At 47.1% G+C, this 25,728-nt stretch overlaps 1 protein-coding gene across 1 annotated transcript in view; it reads right to left on the reverse strand.

Moving 5' to 3' along the window:
* Positions 1–25,728, reverse strand: part of LRIG1 (leucine rich repeats and immunoglobulin like domains 1) — a 115,383-nt gene that overhangs the window by 65,448 nt on the left and 24,207 nt on the right. The window contains exons 2-3 of the mRNA XM_081794974.1: positions 10,902–10,973; positions 955–1,033 (exon numbers count right to left, since the gene is read on the reverse strand). The gene's annotated coding sequence lies outside the window, so the exon portion shown is untranslated. The remainder of the gene's footprint in view (positions 1–954; positions 1,034–10,901; positions 10,974–25,728) is intronic.

Here is a 25,728-nt window from a genome sequence, read left to right on the forward strand (position 1 = left end):
CAAGACCACATCTTGTAAGGACAGAGCACCTCCTGATCACAGGGCTTGCTGCGAGCAGAAACCTGACACCTGTGAGCTCCAACAGCCATCATAAGGATGATGTCTTCCCAAGTCCCTCTGCTCCGCCTGTCAAGCCTTGGTGTTGAGAAAAGGTACTTGCAGATGAGCAAATGAGTTGTATATAATACCAGCAAAATCAAAACCAAAGGAAAATAGGGCTGGAACAGAAAAAGGAAATTCAGTGTGAAGACAGCAGTGCTCCGCTGAGGAAGCTGCCCACAGAATATGGCGGAAAAATTGCTGGACTCACAATGGTTCATCTGGAAAGACCCCTGGTCAGGCGTCAAGCAAGCAAGCACCTGTAGCGGAGGGCTAGAGTGGGCGTACCTCCCGGGCAAAGGCTCCTAGCGGCTCACACAGTAACACGCCCCCACAGCATCCCTCCTTTCTCTTCCATTCCAGTCCCTTTACAGCCTTTCTCTTTTCCAGTGTGTTGTCTAACACTTGACCACGTCGACTACTTCCGTACTTCCAAGCTGATTTCAGACGCCTGGGGGGATTCTCTTTTTGAAAGCGGTACAAGTGAACTGGGTCACGTTCCCAGATTTTGTGCCACAAACAGAAGCTCACTGTCTTGTAATTCACATGGCTTCCTTTAATCATAGTTCGTTCACTCTAAGTTACAGTTTAACCACTAGGACCAAGAAATTTCCTAATTCTATGTACCTCTGGCCATGGATAAGACCAATTTCCCACCCCCGTCCCCACATTTGGTGAGGTTTTAGTTCTGCAAACCCCACAAGAGCATGCAAGGCATTTGTCACGAGCATTAGGGCTATGTGAAGAAAGGCTGTTCTCCACCAGTGAGCACGGGGACCCAAGTGTTCCTGCCACCAAACGTCAGCAAGAGAACACCACGGCCTCATGAGCCCAGGGTTCCCCGTGTGGCACCACTTACAGAAAGAGAGAGACAACGTGGGATGAAGCAGCACCCAGGGACGGTATGGCTGTCAGCTCGTTGTTATTGAGGTACCTGTGAAAACAATAAGAAATTCATCATTTAAATTAGCCGGAAATTTCCTACTCCACAGTAAACAAAAAAAACAGTGCTGAGTTGGCTACTGTGAGACGATATTACAATGTTTGATACAAGATAAAGAATTTTAAAAGGACTTTTGAAAGGTAGAGAAGTCCCGTGAGGTCACAAAACCCAACTACGTGTCACAGCCACGGTTTAGCGATAAACACTCAGGGGAAGTTACCTGTCTTCCAGATTCTCATCTAGCTCAGAAATCGGCACTAGCAAACAAGGATCCAGGACAAGAGCACAGAGACCGTCGACGAGAATGCTCCTTGTGGGCTCAGTCAGCAAAGGCCTTGGAGAGAAAGACCATCCCTCCCTAGTTGTTTTTATGTGTCTGTGACATGGAGCTCTGCGAATTTCAGCTCTGCCCTCAGCCAAGGGCAGACACCTCGCACCCAGAGCTGCCTCCTCACCCATGGTTGGAGTTCCCAGGAGCCTGGGACACGCGGGCCAGTTATCCCAGTGCCTCGGCTGTGCAATAAATAACAAGGAAGCTGGACTCGTGCAGTCTCATCTACTTGTGATTCCAGCCTCCCTGAACTCTGATGAAGCCTCCAAGCACGTTTTCCAGGAATGCATACATATAGACACACACTGCTTCACGAAGACGTTTTGAAAATCCTCCACAGACCAGATGTGCTCTCCAAGACCCTTTCTGGCTCCAACAGTGTAAATCTGTGTTTCCAGAGTTCTTACCTCTTAATGAACGGGAAAGCCTGCAAACCCAAAACACAGTTCGCTGGGTCTGCCCACCCCCCCCCCCCCCCCCCCGCCAGAGGCTTTGCAATCCAGCCTCCTTACGTGGACATGTATTTCCAAATCTGGGAAGACCCAAAATCAGACTTGCAAAGTGAGCCCAAAAATCCTTAAAGAAGCCAGAGCACAGTGATCCAGCTTTCTGCCGGGTGACAGGCTGGAAAGAAACTGTATCTGAGATGCAGAATCAAACGGGTAAGGCTGAGTTATCTTCTATTTTGTTTAAGGGTGTGTCTTACATGGACCATCTTGTTACTGTTTGAAGACAAGGCCACTGAAACGGCAGCTGCACTCATACAAGTATACAGCTAGCCTTTGCTTGAATAGAATAGTCTGGTTTTCTGCCATCTTCTATAGATATGAATGGGAAGGGGGAAAAAAAAAAAGGAAAAGGCCTTGAATCATCCCATTTGCTTTCTGCAGTGCCAGAGCCGGTCAGAGATGAGGCTTGGCAATTACTGGGCCGTGGGACACAGAATGTCTGTTTCAATAGCTTCATGACTGAAGCATCTGGCAGAGAGAAAGCAGATCCGTATCATGTGGCAAATCCCTTCTTCACTTAAAGGGCCCTTGTCTGTGTATTGAAGTAGACAATTAATTACTTTAACAGCCTCTTATCTGACTGCCCCCGGAATCAGATGGTTTCTGCTTCACCTCTTTGCTCCTCCAATGATGCAGCGATCCATTTCCTAGCTTGATGCAGGGATGATGAACACTCTCCATCGCTTTTAATCTCTCCTGATACCTTTTCACGGTATCGTCCACACACTTATTACTAGAGGAGACCCTCAGATCTTCACAGAGCAAGAAAAACTAAGGTCAGGGCCTGCTGCCAATAAGGTAGCGTGCCTAAGACCTCTTCAGTGCCTAGAGATCTGTTCTACAACCCAGGTGATGGGGCATAATAATACTAATGTTGGTAGCAGCTAACCCACAGAGGGGCTCTTATGGGCTAGGCATGGCTCTAAGAGCTCTTCAGTGTATTAACTCATCTTTAGACCCTGAGGGGGTAAGTCCATGCACATTCCTGTTGCACCAAAGGGGAAATGGAAATGCTGAAATGTCGAATAATTTGACGGTCATCTGCATTAAGTGGAGGGGCCCAGGAAGTGTAGCCGTCAAGTTTAGGTCCTTAACCACTCACTACCCTTTATTTCTTTATAATTACAATAGCAACTCCCCATGCATGATGCAACTTCATTACAACTCTGACTTAGGTACCAGGTTCCACGACTGATCCCTCCCCTACAGCTACATGCTGTAAGTCAGGTTCCGGTTGCCATCACGAGGCTAAGGCCACACAAATAGACAGGGGCGCAGAGATAGAGCTGAACCCAGGAATGACTACAAATCAGAGGAGAGCAACGAGTGGAAACGCCGACAGGACACGAGGCTCCTAAGCCCTCAGGTGACATGTGGTTGTGCTTCACTCTGCTGGAACAAACAGCAGGGACCTCTCTGCAGGAGAACGTGTGCTCAATGAGATCCGTCTAGGCCAGCCCCACTGCACACATGACAGACTGCTCTGCCCAATTTCACAGAAATCAATGAATGAGGAAAAGAGGCAGCATTGACTCAACTGCTGAAAGTGGAGTGCACAGGGACAGGGGACCAGTGCTACAGATAAAGGGGGCCCTGCAGATCTAGAGTGGAGGCTCCGAGCGAACGGATTTAGGCAGAGATCATGGGCTGTCTCTCAACAGGGCCGTGCCATTTACACAGCGGACAGTTGGAGCCCCAAGGAGAGGAATGGCATGGCACGTGTGCCCCTCCATCAGTCCTAAGAACCGCGAGCTGGATGGAAGCCCATCGGCGTCACCGGTGCTGGCTTTCTCTCTGTGTGCTCACGCCCTGTAGGTATGATAACAGTACCCTCAGAAGGCAGCACTCACTCTGAGACAGGACCGACTTGCCAGACGGAAATAGAGACTGGTCAAAAATAGCACGGCCAGAGCTTGGACGGAAAGTTTAGCACAGTCTCCACGAATAAGCAAACTGGAGGAATTTAGGACAGGGCTTGATGAAGTCTTCTGAGTATGTAGGGTTGTGCAGTTCGCTACCCTGCATACTCCCCCCACATTTGCTCCCAGCCAAGGCCCTAAAAATCCTCAAAAGTCTGGCTTCTTGAACTGCCTTTTCCTGATGATCCAGGGACCAAGAAGTCCCTCACTCAGGTGCTTTTGGACCACGAATCATGGCCCAAGCCTGGAGCTGGAACAGGTGTAAAGAAGGTAAATGGGGCTACAAGGACTGCCTGACCCTGGGCAGAACCTGGAGGTGGGCCTTTGCCACCTCAGCCATCGTAAGGTCCGCAGAGGCCTTCTGGGCTCTTACTGAAATTTCCAGTTACTGGGCTTGCTGAAAGATGCAAAACGTTAAAGAGGGCATTCACTTCACAGTACTTTAATTATTATTATTAATTCATTCAAATGAGGCTTCAACAAACAATGAAAAACAAAGCCAAGAGGTGACTGTGGATTACAGTGCTTTTTGGCCTTTGTGTATTGCTGTATTATTTATTGAATTGCTAATATACGCACACAGAGAAAGTTTCAAACTGTTTCAAAAAAAATATCCAGTAGGGGCGCCTGGGTGGCGCAGTCGGTTAAGCGTCCGACTTCAGCCAGGTCACGATCTCGCGGTCCGTGAGTTCGAGCCCCGCGTCAGGCTCTGGGCTGATGGCTCGGAGCCTGGAGCCTGTTTCCGATTCTGTGTCTCCCTCTCTCTCTGCCCCTCCCCCGTTCATGCTCTGTCTCTCTCTGTCCCAAAAATAAATAAAAAACGTTGAAAAAAAAATTTAAAAAAAAAAAAAAAAAAAATATCCAGTAAAAAATGAAGCTTCCTTGCAATTCAGTCCCCTGGTCTGCCTCCAAGAGGAAGCGCCCGCCGCTAGCTCCTAAAGACCGTGCACGTGTTTTTCTTTTACATAGATACGCGTGAACTATACGGACTGGTCTGCACGACCCTTTTCCTGAGTCATGTATCTTGCAGACCTCCATCATTCTTTGCCACCTGCTGAGAACTCCTCTGTTGGCATCAATGAACTATCATTTATTTAGCCAATCCACTATTGGCTGTTTCCAAACACAAAGAGAGCTGCAATTAATAACAAAGTTGGGCAGGAGGCTGAAATTTCAGTTAGCCTTGCTTCTTCAAAGGGAAGAAGTCCTCCCTAGCAGGTAGGAGTATAGACTTTGGAGGCAGACCACTTCATCAATAACTATTATCAGGGCTTTTAGCTACTTGATAATTAGGTACACTAAATTATGACTCCGGCAAGACTTTATGATGTAGAGTTTCTATCTCAGATGGCCAGATGTATTTTTTTTTTTTTTTTTTTGTATAGTGATTGAGGATATAATCACCGTAAGTTAACAATTATAAGCAATACGGGTGAACTCTATGCACCGGGCTCTCTGCTGAATGGTTACAAGCACTATCTCACTGAATAACATGTCAATCCTTTAAGGAAGGTACTAAATGATCACCCTACCTTAAAAGATGAAACTGAGGCACAGTTACAGAGCAGCCAAGTGTGGATAATTAGGAGGGAATTTTACAGCTAAGATTTTCTTTTTTAATACTTATGCATTTATCTGGAGAGGGAGGGAGCATGTGTGTGCACTCCAGTGGGAAGGGGAAGAGAGAGAGAGAGAGAGAGAGAGAGAGAGAGACAGAGCGAGGGAGAGAGAATCCCAGGCAAGTTCTACACTGTCCCCGCAGAGCCCGACACGGGACTCGAACTCATGAACCCCTAGCCAAAATCAAGAGAGTCAGACCCTTAACCGACTGAGTCACCCAGGCGCCCCTACAGCTCAGATTTTCAAATCGGACAGCCCTGGGTTTATTCAACCTCAGTCCTACCCTTTAGCAACTGAATGGCCTCCAGCATGCTCCTTAACCTAACTGTGCCTTAGTTTCCTCTTCGAAAAAATGTAAACAGCACAAGTATCAACTTCATAGGGTTGTGGCAGGACCTGGCTGAAATAATTAAACCTAGTGGCTTCGGCCAGAGCCAGAAATAGAGTGAATGCTTAACAGGTGGTGGTAATTCACAGCCAAGTAGCTGCGCCTCAAAAAGCTAGCCCTCGTTATTTCCCTCCTCCCTCCCACACACTGAGGGGTGACACATCAGAGGGTGAGCCCTAAGAACCCAAAGGCAGGGCACACTCAGGCTCCCTGGCCGCCCTGAGGAACACTTCAGGTCGACGGCCCTGGAAAGCACGCAGCAGCGCCCACAGGGAGCACTGGCGGGCCAGGCGGCGGTCACGTGACCCGCATGCAGTTCTTAAAGAGGACAGTATAAATAGCCCCTCTTATTAATAGAGAAGCCTGGCCGTCCAGGCCCCCTGGCTGGAGGCCCTCCGGGTGGGTTTTCCTCAGAGCTGTGGGCAGTGAAGGCTGTGTGGCTTGGCAGCAGCTGCTCGAGTGTCCCTGCGGCCTCTAGGGGCCTCCAACAGGCTTGCTTTCTCGCTCCAAGCGGCCAGCGATGGACTGTGGTTCCGGGCCTCCAAAATAAAACCACTGCTAAACCACCGCCTGCTTGCTTGGCCAGCCTGTGGTTCCCCTCTCGCTGAGGTTTCCAGACTCAGAGGGCTGTGCAGGGGTTAGGAGAGCTGACAGCTCCCGGGAAAGCCTCGAACCCAGTTAGTTTAGAAGCAATTTGTAGGCCAACTAGAGCTTTCTGCTTTACTTCCAAGTCGTCTCCCACCTCCCCACCCCTCCCCTCCTCACAGCCCCTTGACTGTCTGCTTCCAGGATGGATTAGAACTCCCTCTGGCAAACGCCTGGATCTTTATCAGCGACAAGTTCCACTGCTCTGGGCTCCAGGGAACCCGCCTACTAGTCCATCCCAGTGTGACACGAGGGACAGCAGGTGGTCACGGTGTTGGAAGGCTCAACCAACTGGCCCTTCAGGGTTTGGTTCTTAATAATGCACCAAGCTTGGGGGTTGTGTGGCTCCCAAAGTAGCAGAAGGGAAACGACACAGTACCTCCCCATGTGCAATGCCTTGGACCTCATTTCCAATGAACAACTACAGTACTATCGATAACGTGCCCACATACGTCCATGCTGCAGAAAGGGAAAAGCAGCAATGAGCTGCTTGGTAACTTGTCGAGGGACGCAGACCGGTGAGGGGCACAGCCAGAACTCAAACCCAGGTCTGTCTGCTACTAAAATGTGTGTCTTTCCCACTAGGTCACATGGTATCCGAGAGATGCGGTCTGTCTTTGCGACTACACGCAGGAAGGTAGTGTTGCCACACAAGGCACGGGACAGGCATCCGCCTGGGGGAGCGCAGGCCCTGCTTACCACTTGCTGTGCAATTCCAGCCAAGCCCCCACACTTCGGTTCCTTCAACTGAAGTCCTGCAAAGGTGGCAGTGACAGCAAGGAGCGGAGCAGCACTTAGGCCGATGGCTAGCAAAGGTCTACCCTCACGAGCACATTCGCGGGACGGAGGAGGACAGTCACACAGATGACAAACAGCACAGGACGCGGGTAGGAGCCTCACGCTGCTCACAAATGGCGACAGCCATTCTGAGGAGGGAGAAAAGTGCAGCCGGAGGGAGAAGAGGCTGGACAAGGAGGACAGTGCACGGGGGACAAGGGGTCCGGAGGAGTAAGAGGAAACAGTCTGGACCTAGAAAGAGAAGACTGGCAAAGAAAGAGTGATACCAGGAGATAAACACTGGATTTTCGGTCTTTCAAATCTTCAGGTGAAGGCTGCAGGTTAAGCGAGGCGTGCGGGAAGTTAGGGCAGCACGCTCCAGCGTTCCACTTAAGCGCAGGTCTGGGGCTCAAACGGACTGGAGTTCAACTCTCAGCTTCACCACCCTTCCAACACTGTGCAGGTTTATTTAGCCTCTCTGAGCTTCTGTTTCCTCCTCTGTTAAGTGGAGGAAGTCACTGTGAAGAAAGTAATTTGTGTCACAGAGGTGGAACAGGGACTGCGTGAGGTAGCACTCACCCAGGGGTTCGGCTCGGGCGCTGCTACGATGGCTGGACTGTTGCCAGGCAAGAAAATTATTTTAAGACTCATAACCAGCACCCCCAGTGAAGGAAACAGGTGGAAGTCCGATGCTCTCAGTTCCAGATCTGGGTGGGGTGTAAGTTCCAAAAAGCACCAAGCAGAAGGGAACGAAAAGCCAGAGGTCAAGGGATCCAAAGCAAAAGCGGAAAGCCCACGTGGGGAAGGAAGAAATGTAACAAGAGAGCTGGAGAGAGAACAACATGGAAAATGTTCGCCGGAGCATCCGGCACAAGTCCAGTTGATGGCGGTCAATGATGGTTCCAACTATAACCCAATACAGCCCTCCAGGACCCAAGCCCTGGTCACAGCCCCTCCTGTCATGCATGCCAGGCACGGTCTCTGGTCCTGTTCCTTCCTGGAGCCCTGAATTTATATTTCCTCTAGCCTGCATCATTCACATCAGTTCAGGTGTGACCCTCCTGACCACCGGCGCTCCGTTACCACACCTCCATAATTTTAAAAGAAAAGAGCCTCCTATGACCCTGTCCTATTCCCCCCTTAACACTTACCACCAGTACATCTTACTATTTCCTTGTCCAGCGTATGTCTTCCCCCACCTTAACATAAGCTCTGTGAGAGGAGAGATTTGTCAGTAGGGCTGGGACTGGGTCAAGTGGGGCAGGACACACAGCGGGGCATGCCCAAAACCTCAGTGGCCAGGATCAAAGATATTTTAACGCGGTGTTCTTAAAACATCAAAATGAATGCAAAACAAAATCCACGACAAACAAAATATCAAGGTTTTCACGTCAAGACAGGGTCATATCTTCGACAGTGCTGTGTCAATTCGTGCTAGAGACTGGAGCCAAAGGAAAGATCAGGAATGCTGATCCTGACTTTACGTAAACCGTGTGTTTTATTCACCAAAGATTTTGTCTTGCCGTTGTGTTGAAATTTTTATTTATTTGCTTATTTTCTTTGAATGTCTCTTTTTGAGAGCGCGTGTGTGTCAGTGGGGGAGGGGTAGGGAGAGGGAGAGAGAGAATCCCAAGCAGGCTCTGTGTCGTCGGCACAGAGCCCAACTCCAGGCCTGAACTCTCGCACTGTGAGATCATGACCTGAGCTGGAATCAAGAGTGGGACGCTTAACTGACCACGTATTGGTATTTTAAACACTGTATTAAAACATTCTTCATATCGGATGCGGAGTTTGTGGCATCCCCTTAACCGTGAGCACCTGACATCAACACCTCACTTGCCTCACCCCAGTCGTAGCCCCCATCTGTCTGCCCTACTCGTTCCTGTATCCCCAGCGCCCAGAGAAGTGCCTGGCACACAGGAAGTACTCAAGTCAATGTTAAATGAAAGCTTAAATGATGCCAAGAGAAATACCCCAATTTCAATTTTGTCCAATTCTAAAAGAAAATCTCTACGCTTTGAGACTTAACACACAGAGTCGAATATCCTAACCACGAACGGTAAAGACAGCCTAGGTCCAGAAAAGGCACTGGCACCTTGATGGACTGGGTTAATCACGCTGGGTGACCGTGATGGGCTCAAGTGTGTCTCCTTAAAATCCCTATTTTGAAGTCCTAGCCCTCAACACCTCAGAATGTGACTATATTGGGAGACGGAGCCTTTAAAGAACTTGCTAAGGTAAAATGAGGTCATATGGATGGGCCCTGACCCAATACGATTGTGTGTCCTTTTAAGAAGAGGACATTTGGACACACAAAAGAGGCACCAGGGACACACCCATATGAAGGAAATGCCACCAGGGAAGGCGGCGAGGAGGAGGCCATCACAAGCCCAGGAAAGAGCCTCGCAGGAAACCAACCTGCCAGGATCTTGGTCTTGGTCCTCCGGCCTCCACAACTGGGAGAAAATAAGTTTCTGTTGCTTACATAACAATAGTCTGTTGTATTTAATTATGGTAAATTAGTGCAGTGACCTACCTCAGACTTCTTTGCTCCCTCCAATGGCTGTTGACCTTATAGGAAAATTAAGGTCCTGGACAGAGTATTCCCAAGGGCTCCTTCCAACTATGACGTTCTTTTACTTTGGAAGTTTAAACATTTTTTTAAAGAGACATAGAAGTCATAAACACAATTTGGACAATGTGGACACGGGGGTTGGGGGTAGCTGCACCAGCTAATGAAATTAAATTTCCTCTAGATAAATCACCCAGCAATGAAATCAAAGAATAATAAACAAGGGCTTTTATCACTCACACATAATGACCAAAGTGTGTAAAGCACTTATCTAATAAGATCTACTGAAAATACCTGACAATAAAAGCACTGGGTGAATAATTTACGGACTATCCATGTGTAGTAGTTTTACATAAAAATTAAAATGAGACAGTTTTAATATTTTAACGTACATGATGAAGTAGTCACAAAATAAGTCTTTACATATTGTGCTAGTTTCTAAATTTTCTGCACTAGTTATGCATGACTTATGTAGAAGTTTCTCAAAAGTCCCCGTGGAACTGAAATTCCTGATAACACTGACATCTACGTTACAAGCAGAATTCTTTAGCCAAGAAGAAGGAAAGAGTGATGGCTGATTTAAAGGGCACTGCACGGAGGCCGGGGGCTGAGAGCTACAAAGGCAGTAGCAATGCCTGGCTCTGTTTGGAGATGGGAGGGGAAGAGCGAGCCTCTGTTGTCCACTCTTCTCTACCTGTTTCCTGGGATGCAGAAGGGGTGGGCTGGCCCGTATGCACCTGCTGAGCGGGCTGCTCTACCTCCCTGGCAAATGCAGGGAAGTACCACTGAGGTATGCCAACACAGCTGGTCCACAAGGTTTCCCACAAGGGAGGGGACCCTCCTAGACACCCACCATGCTCCGCGATTGCTCATGGATTGTAGCACACCCATTGCCGACTGCCTAGGAAGAGAGAGAGGCTGCAGCCAAGGAGCTCAGTAAGCCGTACAATCTGTCACCAACAGCCGGTACGCAAACGTTCTTTCCAACAAGGTTAGACCGCTGATCCCCGGAAGTGAGCAACGTGGCAACAGGAGAGGGTTTCCCAAGGAGCTCTGAGTCCCCCACGCCCAACCGCAGGTTTAAAAGAAAATACTCACACTTCCTGTAGATTCGGCAAGTCCTCAAAGCCCGCAGGATCAATCTCAGAAAGTCTGTTGTAACTCAGGTTTCTGGTCAAGGAAGAGCATTAAAAAAAAAAGAAAGAAAGAAAGAAAGTTAAATCAGCATGCAGCATTGTACCCCAAATTCAGCAATCTTTCTACTCCGCGCCCACAGGCCCTCTCCCTTAGAATTGCTCCTATCCCGTACAGGACTGTTAAGTCACCTTATCAGTAGTGACACTGACAGACCTTGCTTCTCCTCACTTGCAACCATCAACAAGTCACTGTGAAAATCTCAATCAATGAGGCTGGCTAAACCCAAATGGATTTCAATCTGTATCATTTCACCATTTGGCAACTTTTTTGATTTTTGATTTTTTGATTTTTTTGAATGACTTGGATATTTGCCCTTTTTAAATTTTTTTTGATCACCTTACCTCTTAATCTTTTTTTTTAAGTTTATTTATTTATTTATTTTGAGAGAGAGAACAAGTGGGGGGGGGTGGGTAGAGAGAGTAGAGGACAGAGGATCCAGAGTGGGCTCTGTGCTGAGAGCAGAAAGCCCAATGTGGGGCTCAAACTCACCAACTGTGAGATCATGACCTGAGCTGAAGCCAGATGCTTAACCAACTGAGCTACCCCAGCACCCCTCCACCAGGAAACTTTTTTTTTTTTTAAAGTTTATTTATTTGTTTTGAGAGAGAGAAACAGAGAGACGGCGGGGGGGGGGGGGGGGGCGGGGGGAATCCCACATAGGCTCCACGCCATCAAAACAAAGCCCAATGCAGGGCTGGAACTCACAAACTGCAAGATCATCACCTGAGCCAAAACCGAGAGTCTGACGCTTAACCAACTGATCCACCTAGGCGCCCCTCTGTTTGGCAACTTTTAAAGAAATTCTAAAGTAAGCCAGACCTCCACCTACATTAGAGTGTGCCGATCCTAAAGTCCAAGGCTGGATCAGATCCAAGGCTATTCTAAATGGCATTTTAAAAATTAGTATTTTACTCAAGCATCAAATATCAAGCAATAGTAAAGAAAAGAAAAGAGGGGTCAGGAACTGACCCTTTACTGTCTACAATCAGTGGCTCTCAACCAGGGATGACATTTGGCAATATCTGGAGACATTTTTAGTTGTCACAACTACAGGAAAAAGGGGGGCGGGAGGCTTGCCACACACATCCAGTGCGTGGAAACCAAGGATGCTGCTCAACATCCTACGATGGGCAGGGCAGCCCCTGACAACAATTATCCAGCTCTAAGTGTTCATGGTAATTATTCACGGGTTGAAAAACCCCTGCTCTAAGCAAGAACTTGCAACTAAAAATTGTTAAGATGCATACTCCAAGTTGAAGGACCTGTTTTGAAAGTGGACACCTTTCAAGTCCCTAATCATAAGACTATCCATGAACACACGGCATGCCTATCATCAATGAGTAAATACTGCGAGGGACAGTCACACAGGAGATTCATGGCCAGTTTGAACAAAAGGCAGTGAAAACCTCGCAAGCGAGCAGCTTTCTGGAGAAGACGGCATCTGCCACGATCATTCAGGAAGTGCATCTCTCCGCTCTCACCCCCCAGCTCTACCCTGAGAGGTGCACGGAGCAAGCTGACCTGTGTTGGCTCAGCAGAGCTCTCGGGTCAGCCCTCAGCCCACACCAGCCTGATCTTTCAGAAGCAGAGATCCACAGAGACGTGGTCCAAATGGGAACTTGGTGCACGTTACGCCTGCTCCCTGCCACCGAAATACGCCCAGTCCCACGTATGCCGAGCAGGTCAACGTTTTTCATCTCAGCTATTAATTCCACTGGCATCACTGCCAATTAACAGTACTGAGCATCATGAGTTTCCGGTCGATCATCTACACGGCACGTAAGTGGCAACTGGCTTTTAAACTCACTCCCTCCAGAGACATTCCAATCAATGCTAACCTAGAGCTGATGGCCATTTCTCTGACAACTCAAGACATTCATCTAAATAAGAATCAGACGACACTTGAAATTAATGGTACATCTGTGTTCAGGGCACAGCCTGAATTAAAAGCAATTTGTCCAGAGATTATGTTACTATAAAAACTGAAGGTGGTAATTTTTTAAACCACATATTGAAGTCAAGCATGAGCTTGTCTGTGCTTGGGGGTATTTATGATCGGGTTCACAGAAATCAACAGGTTAGACTTGAAAGAGAAAATCCACAAATGGAGAGCAAACCCCTCCCCCCCATCAGAGGGGGACAGACTGAAATTTTATTCTATTTTGAGCACATTATCATCAACAAAGGGGGGGTGGAAATACTTTTTCTGGGTTTGGAGATAACGTGAGTTTACAATGTCTACAACGTTTGTGTATCATCTGAGCTGGAGGAGACATCAAGGGAAGACTCAGAAATCACAAAGGCCGGAGGCCTGGAAGGCAAGTAAGTCACAAGGCCGGCCACCCTGCCAGGTGTGCAAAGAAGCTTGACACAACAGTGCCGGCTTGCCCATCAACGGGGGGCGTTTGCTCCTGTCTCCAGACACGAGGGCAATGCAGACCAGTCTTCTGCATTTCCAAGAGAAGCTTAAATTCTGACTTGTTAGGTGAAATCTTTTTAATTCTTACAAAACAGAAAAAAGAAACTAACTCGGGATGGGCCAAACATAACGTACCTGCAGGCCATATCTGGACTAATGACCACAGTTGTTAACCTCACATCTGGGCCATTGACTCTTCAGGCAATTAGGTCCAAAAGGAATGTCTTGCTTCTGGCTTATATACATGGCCAGGGGGGAAACCAGTCTCAGGCAATCAACTGGGAAACTATCTGGAATGAAATTACTTCCCTTATGTCCACATTCTTCACCAACTTGGTATTAGAAGAAAACCACTTTTATAATGTTTATTTTGAGACAGAGAGAGAGAGCGTGTGCGCAAGGGGCAGAGAGAGAAGGAGAGGTAGAGAGGGAGAGAATCCCACGCAGGCACCACACTGTCAGCGCAGAGCCCGATGTGGGGTTCTACCTCACAAACCGTGAGATCGTAACCCAAGCCGAAATCAAGGGTCAGACGCTTAACTGACTGAGACACCCAGGAGCCCCGGAATAAAACCACCGCTTGGTCCATCATTCTTCTAAAGAGCAGACAACACTTATTTAAACTTCAATAATGTGTAAATTCTGCTTTTTAGACAAGGCTACTTGCAAAAGGGTCTTCTGTAAGCTAGCCTTATGAAGAAGCTGAATGGTGTCGGGACCTCGTGTTGAGATTCTGGTAAACAGCAGGGAAGATGAAGACGCCTATAAGTGGAAATTTAAGCTCTCACTTGGGTCAGCCTGGATGAGGCCAGTCTCTTGACTTTCAGTGAACTAGAAAAGCCATGTTATCAACAAGTGAGAGTCAGCAGACTGGTCCTCAAGGGGAATTCTCTCAGAGGGCCTCTGAGCAGTTACAGAGAGAAGACGGGTTGAAGCTCAGGTCCCCTGGAACGGCTTCCCCTTTTGGACCCAGAGCTGCCTAGCATTGAGGTCTGAGAAGTGACCGGTCCTGAAACCTGCGACACGCTGTTGATCTTCACCTGCTTTACCAGGAGATGGGCAAAGTGTTTACTGGAGCCTCCTTGACCAGCATCATCTGCAACAAAATCTTCAGAGACATTTTCTGGTTTGCTCGTCTCAGCCAGACACACTCTCAGCATGTTTTGTTTTGTTTTGTTTTGACTGTGGTAAAATACACAAAATGTTACCACCTTAACCACTTTTAAGTGTGCAGCTCAGGGGCATGAAGTGCAGTCACACTGTTGTAGAACCATCACCTGCATCCGTCTCCAGAACCTTGTCATCTCCAACTGCAACTCAGCACCTCGTAAACAACGGACTCCCCATGCTCCCCTCCCCCCGACGCTGGCACCTCCTTTCTACTTTCTGTCTCTCTGAATCGGACAACTCTGGATACATGTAAGTGGAACTCTACAGTATTTGTCCTTTTGTGTCTGGCTTACTTCACTTAGCATAAGGTCCTGAAGGTTTGGTTGTAGCATGTCAGAATTTCCTTCCTTTTTAGGGCTGAATATTATTCTATTTTGTGTGTGTCTACAGACACATAGCCTGTATTTTGTTTATCCGTTCAACAGCTAATGGACATCTGAGTTGTTTCAGATGGGCTACTTGGGCTATTATCAAGAATGCTGCTATCAGCACTGGGTTGGTTTTTTTCCCCCCCTCCCACTATAATTTTTTATTGAGACATCACTGACATGTACCATTACATTAGTTTCAGGTACACAACATAATGATTTGATATCTCAGCATAATATTTAAATAGAGTTTTTTTAACCCTTTGACTGCTATGTTCATTAACATCACTCATTTCTCAACAATTGAAGAAATGCACTTTTCAGCCCAAGGATTGTGCAGAGAAGGGTCTGAATTCTCATCTCGGGTCAGAAGAACAATCAAAGGGTTAATGGCGGGGGGGGGGGGGAATCTTTCATGAGGTCTTTCTTTCAGGTGGCAGCTGACAGGCACACAAATCTAAAGCATCTCACTTATTTCTTCAAACACGATCGCCCCTTACCAGGCCCGGCATGTGAATGTGTCTTCAGTTGAAGGTTTCAGATTCTCCTGTCAAAACAATTCATCTGTCAGCAGGACAGATGCTGTCAAAAGCATTTCTGCACCTTTCAGTAGCAAAGAGGACTGGAAAGAAACCTCAGGGAATTTAGTTACTGCCAATTGCAGCTTTCACTAAACATTTTGTCAGCCATTGTCATAACAGAAATGTTCCCCGTTCTGGTACAAAGGGTGCGCGGATCTACCAACAATTGAGCCGAGCCGTAGATATTCTTCAGCTAATCCGCTGAAAGATGACCGTCCGGCCCACCGTCTGGAGAACACACAAGAGGCACCTCTGCAAAGAACAGCTCAAGTTGTAGCCCGGTTTTATCTGGGTCTGAGAAGCAAACTGTTTTAACAGTGCCCGGCCACAATCTGCTTGAGGAACATTTCTCCTGACAAAGGACCCCCACCCCCTGACCCCACTGATTTAGAAGCACTGAGTCTTTAAACAGCTGAGCCATCCCCACCATTATGGAAACCTGTACAGTCCACTTCGGGAGCCACTAGCCACGCGGCTACTGACATTTACACTGAAAGTGATCAAGAGTACACAAAATGAAGAGTTCAGTTCCTCAGTTTGCAACCTGTACTCCAAGTGTGCAACCACCACGTGTAGCTACTGGCTACTGAAAGGCACAACGCAGACAGAGGGCATTTCCTTCATGGCTGAGATTTCTGTTAAACTGTGCTGCACTGAAATCATGGCAGGAATTAATACATATTTAAAGTGAACTGGCACTGACAGAAGAAACTTGGATTTCAAAAATAAATTTGAATTTCCCAATAATTCAAGAGCTGGGGTGGGGCGGGGAAGGGGGCGGTGTGCCTGGGTGGTTCAGTCAGTTAAGCGTCTGACTCTTGATCTCAGCTCAGGTCTTAATCCTGATCAAGGTCATGAGTTCAAGTCTCGTGTTGGGCTTTGCATGGGGTTCCGCGTTGGGCACAAAGCCTACGTTAAAAAAAAAATTGCAGTGGGGGGATGGACACGGATGTTAGCAGACACCTTTTGGGCACACCAAAAGGGATGGTTCTTAACCATCCCAACAGAGGACAGGGCCTTTGAAAATTCAATTCACGAGGAAGACACTCTTAATAAAAATGCCCCCTAGGGGCGCCTGGGTGGCTCAGTCGGTTAAGCGTCTGACTTCAGCTCAGGTCATGATCTTGCGGTCTGTGAGTTCAAGCCCCGCGTCGGGCTCTGTGCTGATGGCTCGGAGCCTGGAGCCTGTTTCAGATTCTGTGTCTCCCTCTCTCTCTGCCCCTCCCCCGTTCATGCTCTGTTTCTCTCTGTCTCAAAAATAAATAAAACATTAAAAAAAAAATTTTAAAAATGCCCCCTGAGTGTAATTCTATAGGCTTAATCAGTATTTACATAATCTGGCCAGCATCTTCCTGGATTACAACCAGAACCACGTATTACAAACGTGGCAAACCCTATTCAAAGCTGGAGAACAATAATTCATTGACTTGTTGGAAGTTGAGTGATTAAAAGTTCCGTGTGCTTGTGAAGGAGCCATGGTGAGACCTGAGCCCAACGACATTGCTAGCAGCTCATGGTCAAATACAGGCGCTACTCACGGGCCACTGACTACACACACACACACAACCTCCAGCTCGGAAGGGCAGCACAGCCAGCGCACGGCTGTATTCTTCAACATTAAGGCAAGTCGTAACTCACAGTAGAAGGAACTGGTCCTAAATCTGGGACAAGCACTCCCTGGGGAGTGAGGTTTTCCTGTTCAGTTTGGTTGTCAGGCCAGCCTATTTGCCATTACTCAACCCCGTCTGGCCTCCTGAACGTCGTGGTACTTTGCGTATTTTGAGCCTTCAGATGTTTGCTAAACCAAATAACACAGCCTGGAAGACAAGTGTGAAGCGATCCAATGAGCCATCTAAGGGCGCACCGCGGGGGCGCCCAGGACTCGCCTGGAAACCCCTTGTTTGTCCGGAAACCTGGGCCCCAGTGGTACATCTCTGCTCACCTCAAAAGCTGCACTGCTTGCTACCTATTAGTCACCTGGGGCGCCTGGGTGGCTAATTCAGTTAAGCGGCCAACTCTGGATTTCAGTTCGGGTCATGATCTCCTGGCCCGTGGGTTCGAGCCCCATGTCGGGCTCCTTCCTGACAGCGCGTAGCCTGCTTGTGATTCTCGCCCTCCCTCCCTCTGCCCTTCCCCCACTGGTGCTCACACTCTCTTTCAAAATAAAAAAAAAAATAATAATAAGAGAGAGAGTCTCCTACTTAGAACTCCCTGGGAAAGACTGATGGGTCCTTTCAAATTTCAAGGGGTGTGAGTGAGGAAGAACATACAACTTGCGAAAGTTACTTAATCCCTTAAGCTTTTAAGGCCATGTCTGCTGCATTTTTACCTTCTGAGAAATTCCGTGTGGTACACATCAAGTTCCAATGAGATCACATTATGTTCCCTAGACCCACGTTATAAGGTTTTATGAGACTAAGTGATTTCTTTTTCAATCTGCAATGTTGAATGCTCATTCTATCTTCTTTTCTGTTATGATGCTTCCAAAAGCCACAACTGAATAGGCTGATTATATGCATTAAAGGCTTATACTGAGAATAATAATTAAAATTGCATCTCAAATTGGAATTTTTTCCTCTGGCATCCTCACCCAAGAATTCTCTCTCTTCAGTACGCTCAAGTAGCCCCATAGTCCCTAAACTGAGGCCTGGAAAAAGAAACACATTCTGCACACAATCAAATGCACTATCATTCAGCTATCAACTGACTACATATGCTCATTTTGTTTTTTTGGGTTTTTTTTTTTTAATGTTTATGTTTAAGAGAGACAGACAGAGCATGAGTGGGGGAGGGGCAGAGAGAGAGGGAGACACAGGATTGGAAGCAGGCTCCAGGCTCTGAGCTGTCAGCACAGAGCCCGACGTGGGGCTTGAACTCATGAACCATGAGATCATGACCTGAGCTGAAGCCAGACATTTAACCAACTGAGCCACCCAGGTGCCCGGACATATGCTCGTTTTGTAAGCTTTTGGTCAAGAATGAATCAGTAATGAATCACTTCAATTTCTGAAAATGTTACACTGATAATTCTCTATGCACATGAGGCTTGCACGCAACTGAAAAGAAGAGATAATACACTCTAGCCACATAAGGACCCCGCAATGAGTGACCGCTTTTACTCCTTAAAATCAGCAACAGAAACCAGTGTGAACCTCTGAATTCTAATGCTTAAGACATTACCTGAGAGAAGTCACCTGTGCCTGCTTCTGTTATCCCACAGGACTTATGTGACCTTCTCTATCTTAAAGGTCCATACATCTTACCCGTGGATAATTCGAATACAGGTCTAAGTCTTGGTCCTGTAGCACCCAACAGATGTCAAGTTCAACAAGTATTCACTGAATGTCTGTGTAGAATGTATACTGCACTGTGCTAAGTTCTGATACCAATTGGGATAAGATCTAGTTCGTGACCTTATGGAATTTACAGCCGAGTAGTCAGATAAGACTGTGAACCGAATAATTACGGCCAAAGGCTCTAATATGACAAGCATCTTGGGAATGATGCCAGTTGGTGGCTCTTGGGCCAAGGCAGATGTGCAGGGAAATTTGTTGGTTTCTGACTGAAGGGTATTTGGAGAAAAAGTTTCATCAAAAAAATTAAAATGGCAGTTTCTCTTGAAAATAATTGCTGGGCCAGCATGCCTGACAGCTATCAGCTACATTTATTTTGCAGGTACTCCAAATGACCGCAGACCTCACTGCTCTTATTGTCTCACCCAAGACCTCGTGACTCATTGACACTATCTGCCTGTTCCTGGGGGAGTACCGTCGTCTTCGGTACGGATACCACCGAGTCCAGATGGTGCTCAAAGCAGGGAAGGTTAGCTGTGAGGAGGAAGGTTAATCAGGAAATGCAAGGCCTTAGCAAACCCTGGAAAAAGACTAGAAAAGGAGCATGGTTTTTGAGGAAGAATACTGGGAAATAAGGCCCGCAAAGTAAAATAAGCTGTGGTGAGTATGAAACTAGATGAACAAAAGGCCAAAAAGTCAGAACCTCCTAGAAAGGAGAAGGGCAAAACGTGAACAGTTTCGGGGCAAAGTAGAGAAAAGGAGCCCATGTCGTCAGATCACAACCCACCGGTTATGTCAAGGGTTACATAAACCTAAACAAAGCTCAGAGCCAGGCCCCTCGTGACCATTAATCTACAGGGCCATTTAAAGTTGATTTCCAGAGTAGTTGCTCACCTACTCAAAAGTTTTGATCAAAAGAATCAAGAGCCCCACCTCCCCTGAAAGTAATCAGCATTAGCTTTTTTTTTTTTTAAATTTTTTTTTTTTAACATTTATTTATTTTTGAGACAGAGAGAGACAGAGCATGAACGGGGGAGGGGCAGAGAGAGAGGGAGACACAGAATCGGAAACAGGCTCCAGGCTCTGAGCCATCAGCCCAGAGCCTGACGCAGGGCTCGAACTCACAGACCGCGAGATTGTGACCTGAGCCAAAGTCGGATGCTTAACCGACTGAGCCACCCAGGCGCCCCATCATTAGCTTTCTATAGCATCCCTTAAAGCAGCAGATCTGAGGATCTATTTTTCCTACCCAAATCTTGGTTTGGCTGAAGAGACAAAATAATTGAGTGTATTCCGTCTCCTGCTTGGTTGTGGGGGTGGTCCTGGAGGGGAAGCCCACAAACAGCCCGTAACGCTCTCTTGGTACATCTGGTGTGTGCATCATTAATCCCTAAAGATTAATTAATTTAATTAAGAGGAGGTACTCTGGCCTCACCAGCTCTGCAGTTGGTGGGTATTTCACAAACAAGGGGAATTTGAGCAGGAAATAGCTGCTGGCCACAGGCTGACCCTCCCACAAACCCGTCACGTAGGGAACGCCACCCATGACCACCCCAGCAGGGAAGAGGTGGCCACAGCCACCATTTGGTTTTGCTATTACAGAAGTGGCTGTGCAGAGACTTGGAAATGGGGAGGCGAGGAGAGAGGTCGAGAGTCTGGTCACCTACTTTATATTTTATCGTCTCTGAAAAGGGGTCACAAATTTGCCCTCTCAGAGAGTCCTTCAGCTCTACAGGACTTTCCACACTCATCGCGCCCACGATAGGACCGGTGCACCCTTGCCTCATCAATCTCTTGTCCAACGTGGCCCTCATGTCCTGAGGCACCAGGCGGTCCAGTGCGAGCAGTAGGCTCATCAATCAGGAACTAGAGGAGAAGGAAATGAAGCAAGAGCCGTAGTCACCTCTGGCACCACACTTAGGGGCCTGAGCTCACGCAGTGAAAGGACGGAGGGGGACTCTCCTCAATGAAAACCTTGCTCTACTGAAGCAGGAAACAGAGACTTCTGCTTCTGTACAGTTAAAACAAGTCCGTCAAAGGGACAGGAAGTGAGGGACACATGAATCTAGGGGATAAATGTGGACTCCTTGCTTCACCAAGCGCTCTGTGAAGTCGACCAGTGCCCTCTGGTCATGGATTACGGTTTTCCTTTCCTAACACCTCCACCTGAAGCCCTTGGCTCTGACACACATCTGCAGGAAGATTAGCTTCCTGTAGAACCACCACTGCAAAATGGAAGGTGTTTACTAAAAGCACGATGCAGCTTCAAAATTCATGAACTTTGGTTTCACGTACGAAAGATGCAAACTAGCCATGTCCTATAAACCCTCCTTCGATTGAATGCGTCACGCAACAGAATTGTGTAAACGTTGGCCCAACCACCAACTCTAAGTGACACTGTGATCGATTTCCTTTCCCAACACACTGAAATGATTCTCCACTTAACACTGAGTGATTTCACACACTTCGTGCCCTCACTCAAGGGCTCTGGGAGAGGAAAATAACTGTTTTAACACAGCCCCATAAAATAGCACTCTTGGTCACAAGAACAGGGTGGTCAAATTCCAAGCCTGTCTTTCTGGCAGAAGGTACGGCCGAGGATTTCACCAGGATAAAGGGATCAGGAAATTCTATACCAGTGACTCTGGATTCTTCAGAAATGAAACCTCTAATACTCCAATAACATATTACTTCCCGAGCACTACAGACACACATTAAAATATTCAAAACAAACAAAAAAACTCCTTCCCTCCATCTGAGTCATTACACGCCCTTCTCAACCGTCTTGTTTAGTAGGAGTTTCCCAAAACCAGGAAAGCGTCGAGGCATTTGGTGGCTTTCTGAACCCCCATTTCTGACGACGCACTCTCTAACATGAAGCCAGTCAATGAAAATAATAGTACACAAACCTCATGTTACAGAAGCACATGCCAAAAATAAAAAATAAAACTGCAGTAACTCTCACCTCTGGACATGTAATGACCGGGGTTTGTTGTTGTTAACGAGAGTACAGCTGATCACGGAACAACATGGATTTGAACTGTGTCGATCCACTTATAGATTTCCCCTTCCTTATGATTTTCTTCATAACATTTTCTTTTCTCTAGTTGACTTTATGGTAAAAATAGGGTACATGATATACACATAACACAAAATATGTGTTCATCAACTGTTTATGTGATCGGTAAGGGTTCTGGTCAACAGTCAGATATTAGTAGTTAAGTTTTGGGGGAGTCAAAAATTATACACAGATTTTCAACTGTGCGGTCATGGTGGGGGAGGTGGTACCCCTTACCCCCTCCTCCACTGTTCAAGGGTCAACCGTATTTAGAAGGGTGATTTTAGGCAAATATACTTTGGGGTTACAAAAGAGCAATATATAGTAAGTTGCCTAACTGTCTCCCTTAAAGCAGAGGAAAAAGGAAATGAAAGCTTTCTGTTTTAAGCAAATACATCTGTCCAAACAACAGCTTACCTTACTGTTATCAGCATCTCTTTCCTCCCCTGCCCACACACACAGAAAACTTAAGGGACAAATGACATAAGCGAGTGTAACTACCTTCCCAGGCTGAGCTACTCATAAGGAAAATCCTTCTGGGAAGCAAGACATTCCCAAGGGTATGCACTGGAGTCCTCAATCAGCTTCCCCTGGGATGGACATGCATGTTTCATTTTTCCAACTGAAATCACACCCATTACTCACTAACGTCTGACATCTCTTCAGGCCTGTGTGAAGCCAGAGCATCCAAAATCTATAAACCAAATAAGAAATCTAGGGGTACTTGTACTTATCATGACACTCAACATTATCAACAGGTTAAGTGCAAAGTTCCTTCAAATATTACCAATGCAATATCCTCTAAGCTTTCAACATCATCTTCTAGATTTCAAATATTCAAAAGTTACCTTCTGGGTTTATCTTCCCTTCCTTTCCCAGCTACCTCAAAACTTAAAAATGAAGATCCCTCAGATACAGAGAACAGATCCCTGGTATTAAGTCAGCCAAAGTCAAAAACTCAATTTACCCACAACTTTTCAAGAATACATCCCGTTGTATTACAGGGAGGCATGAGAGTGTCTCTAGCTAAGTATCTTAAAGAAAATGCAGTTTTAATAGGTCAGCCTCGTGAGTAACAGTTAAGTCGCTGACTTTATTAGCTAGCTTATCAACTTGGGCTCTCATTCTGTCAATTTTTCCGTTGGGCTTTTTAAAGTTTATGTGTGTCATGAAATGCCTGGCCGAAGCCAAAAGACAAAGTTTTTCTTTCGACGATACAAAGATGTCATGAAACGCAGTAAACTTAAAAGCCCATCTACACGGTTTTCCTGGGGCTGCGAAAATTTCTCTGGCCCTGGTTGCTGAATGGCTGAGAAGACACAAGGTCAAAGTGCAACAACCACACAGTATTGCAACATGCATTATCTTACACAGACTGCTTTCTGCTAATAAAATACGGCACTTCCTTTTCACTGAAATTACAAGCACAAAGAATCAGATGCATGGGACTTCCATCCTTGAACATATGAAAGTGTTACTATGGCAAACGGCAAGCTGTCTGTGAAAATGACGGAGTCATAATATACTTCCATTTCTGCTGCTTTTTAAAAATCATTCACCAAGGCCTCTAAAAAGATGCCTCCCCTCTTCCACATGGGCCAGTTACATTCAGTGAGGCCCAGTGCATCATCACACGCAGAGGCCCTCATGTAGGTGCCCTTCTCCCCTCCTCCCTGTCCCAGGCCAGTCTGCAATTCCAGGTCACTGACTCCCAAAGGTGTGTCTTAAAGGGTGGGTCCTAACGGTAAATTCCGCTTGCTAAGCTATACATTAACCAAATAACAAATACTGGCACCTATGGGATGGGAGTCTGTTTTTCAAGTAAATCACCAGCAAAGTTGATGAAAGCCCTACCGGTAACCAACCGTAAGGGACTCCCTTTGGAGCCCCAGGTTCAGGCTGGGGAAACCTCAGTAACACCAGGTGCGGATATTCCGTGTGGATACTCTGTATCCTCTCCGCATGCTAGGGAGAAGTAAGAGCCATTCAGGTCCCACCTCAGCAGGACATCAAGGCCCACAGGCCCCACCAAACCCAGACAGCAGCCACCTAAGGCAGCTGCCCTATGACCAGCTGGGACATCTTTGAGTTACAATGCTGGTTATCCAATGAACCCACAGGCAGCCCCCACCCCTGCTTCCACAATCACTCCTTTTTAAAGATGATCTAATCAAAGCAGACTTGGTTACAAGTATCTGTTCAGCTTCCCTTAGTCAAATAACTACAGCTCCGCCTCCTTCTAATAAGCTCACTACCTTTTCTCGAGGGGAGAGGGGGAATCTCAGAGGAGGGGTTGAGGCTCCCTGCATAGGGCACACTAACAAAACTGGCATCGCTCTGCCTCTTCGGTTAGAGGGCAGTCTGGTTCCTCGCCACGAGATACAGGAGATCAAATAAAGGATGGCTGGAGGTGTGGCACAGTCGGCTCCGTAAGGCACGGAACTTCGATGGCCAACCTGTCTTCCAGCTAAGACTCCTCCAGACGACTCCCTTCTCCTCACTCCCCCCCGCCCCGGCCCCCTGCACCCCTTCTAAAAGACCCTCCGGGCCCAGGTCTGCCCCACATGGCCACACAAGCATGACTCTGCAAAACTACGCTGGCAACTTACTTTGCCTGCCGCGCACTCGATGGGGATCGATAAACCAGAGCGGGTTTGGATTCGCTTAGATTTAAGCTTGCACAAGCACAAAGAGAAAACCACCCACTCTCAAACCCAGAGAGCTACTGCAGAAAGCACCTGCACAAACCTGTCAGGGTGGTTTATAAGGTCACAAGCGCCTCAGAAAAGATCTTTTATTCCTAGGGCCATGAGACCAATGGTCGGCCTGCCACACTGCTGGTGTCAATATTTATCTAAGGCCTAGGTATTCATGATGGTATAAACCAGGCACTTTTTCAACTTATTCATTCACGTAATTTACCACTACAAAGCCCCAAAACAGAGATGCATTTACAGCTTGAATTTCTTTTCTTCCATTTCCATACAAGGAGGCTGGCTGTGGGGGCCCATGGTCTATGTCAGCAGAATCCCGGCAGTTTAAGAGTAAGTATTCTCAATGTATTTGAGAACTGCCCGTATCAAATGTCATTGCACCTGAGGACAATAAAGAGAGGGAAAAGGGAAACAAAGCGCCAGCTCTCTCCCCTCCCTTGGCATGCATGTTTTCTGCACTGCAAATGAGCAAAGCCTAGGCCTTGAAGTAACCAAACCCCTAGAACCACACCCAGGCATTTCTAAGTGTGACTTACACTGCAGGCTTAATCCAGCAACCAATATCCAAAGGTATGTAATGCTCAAAGGAAGACATGTGCTATTTATTCAACAGCCCTGTCTGGCCAGTTCCAATCTCCCTCCTCTTCAATCCTTTATGGGGTCTTCTTCCCTTCACCTGCAAATAAAGGTCTATATACAATGCCCCTTGCTAGGTAAAAGTCAGAAGGGATAACTAGTTTTACTAATGTGACCTTCAGAACTCTGAAAACAGCTGTGCATTGTAGAAACGAGGTTCACACATGGATTCCTCCAATCTCTCCCCCATCGAATCTCCTCTCTGCCATGGATGCTAATTGAAGCTCCCTCCATCAGCTATGCTGGCTTCTTCCAAGGAGACGCACTGCTGTGCTCCCACGGCAGGAGCGACGGGGGGGTGGCAACTTCAGGTTTTCATGCCAAGGAAACTGAGGCACGGGACAAAGATGGCTCTCTCTCCAGAGAAAAATTAAAGAACCTGAAAGCTCTCTTGCAAAGCAGCTGGGAAGTGACAGACTTCTGAAGCCAGCTACCTGTGATGCACTAAATCTACTTTTCTGATACAATATACACAATTCTTCCCAAGTA

Source organism: Panthera onca, chromosome A2 (assembly GCF_046562875.1).
Source record: "Panthera onca isolate mPanOnc1 chromosome A2, mPanOnc1 haplotype 2, whole genome shotgun sequence".
NCBI classification, from domain to species: domain Eukaryota; kingdom Metazoa; phylum Chordata; class Mammalia; order Carnivora; family Felidae; genus Panthera; species Panthera onca.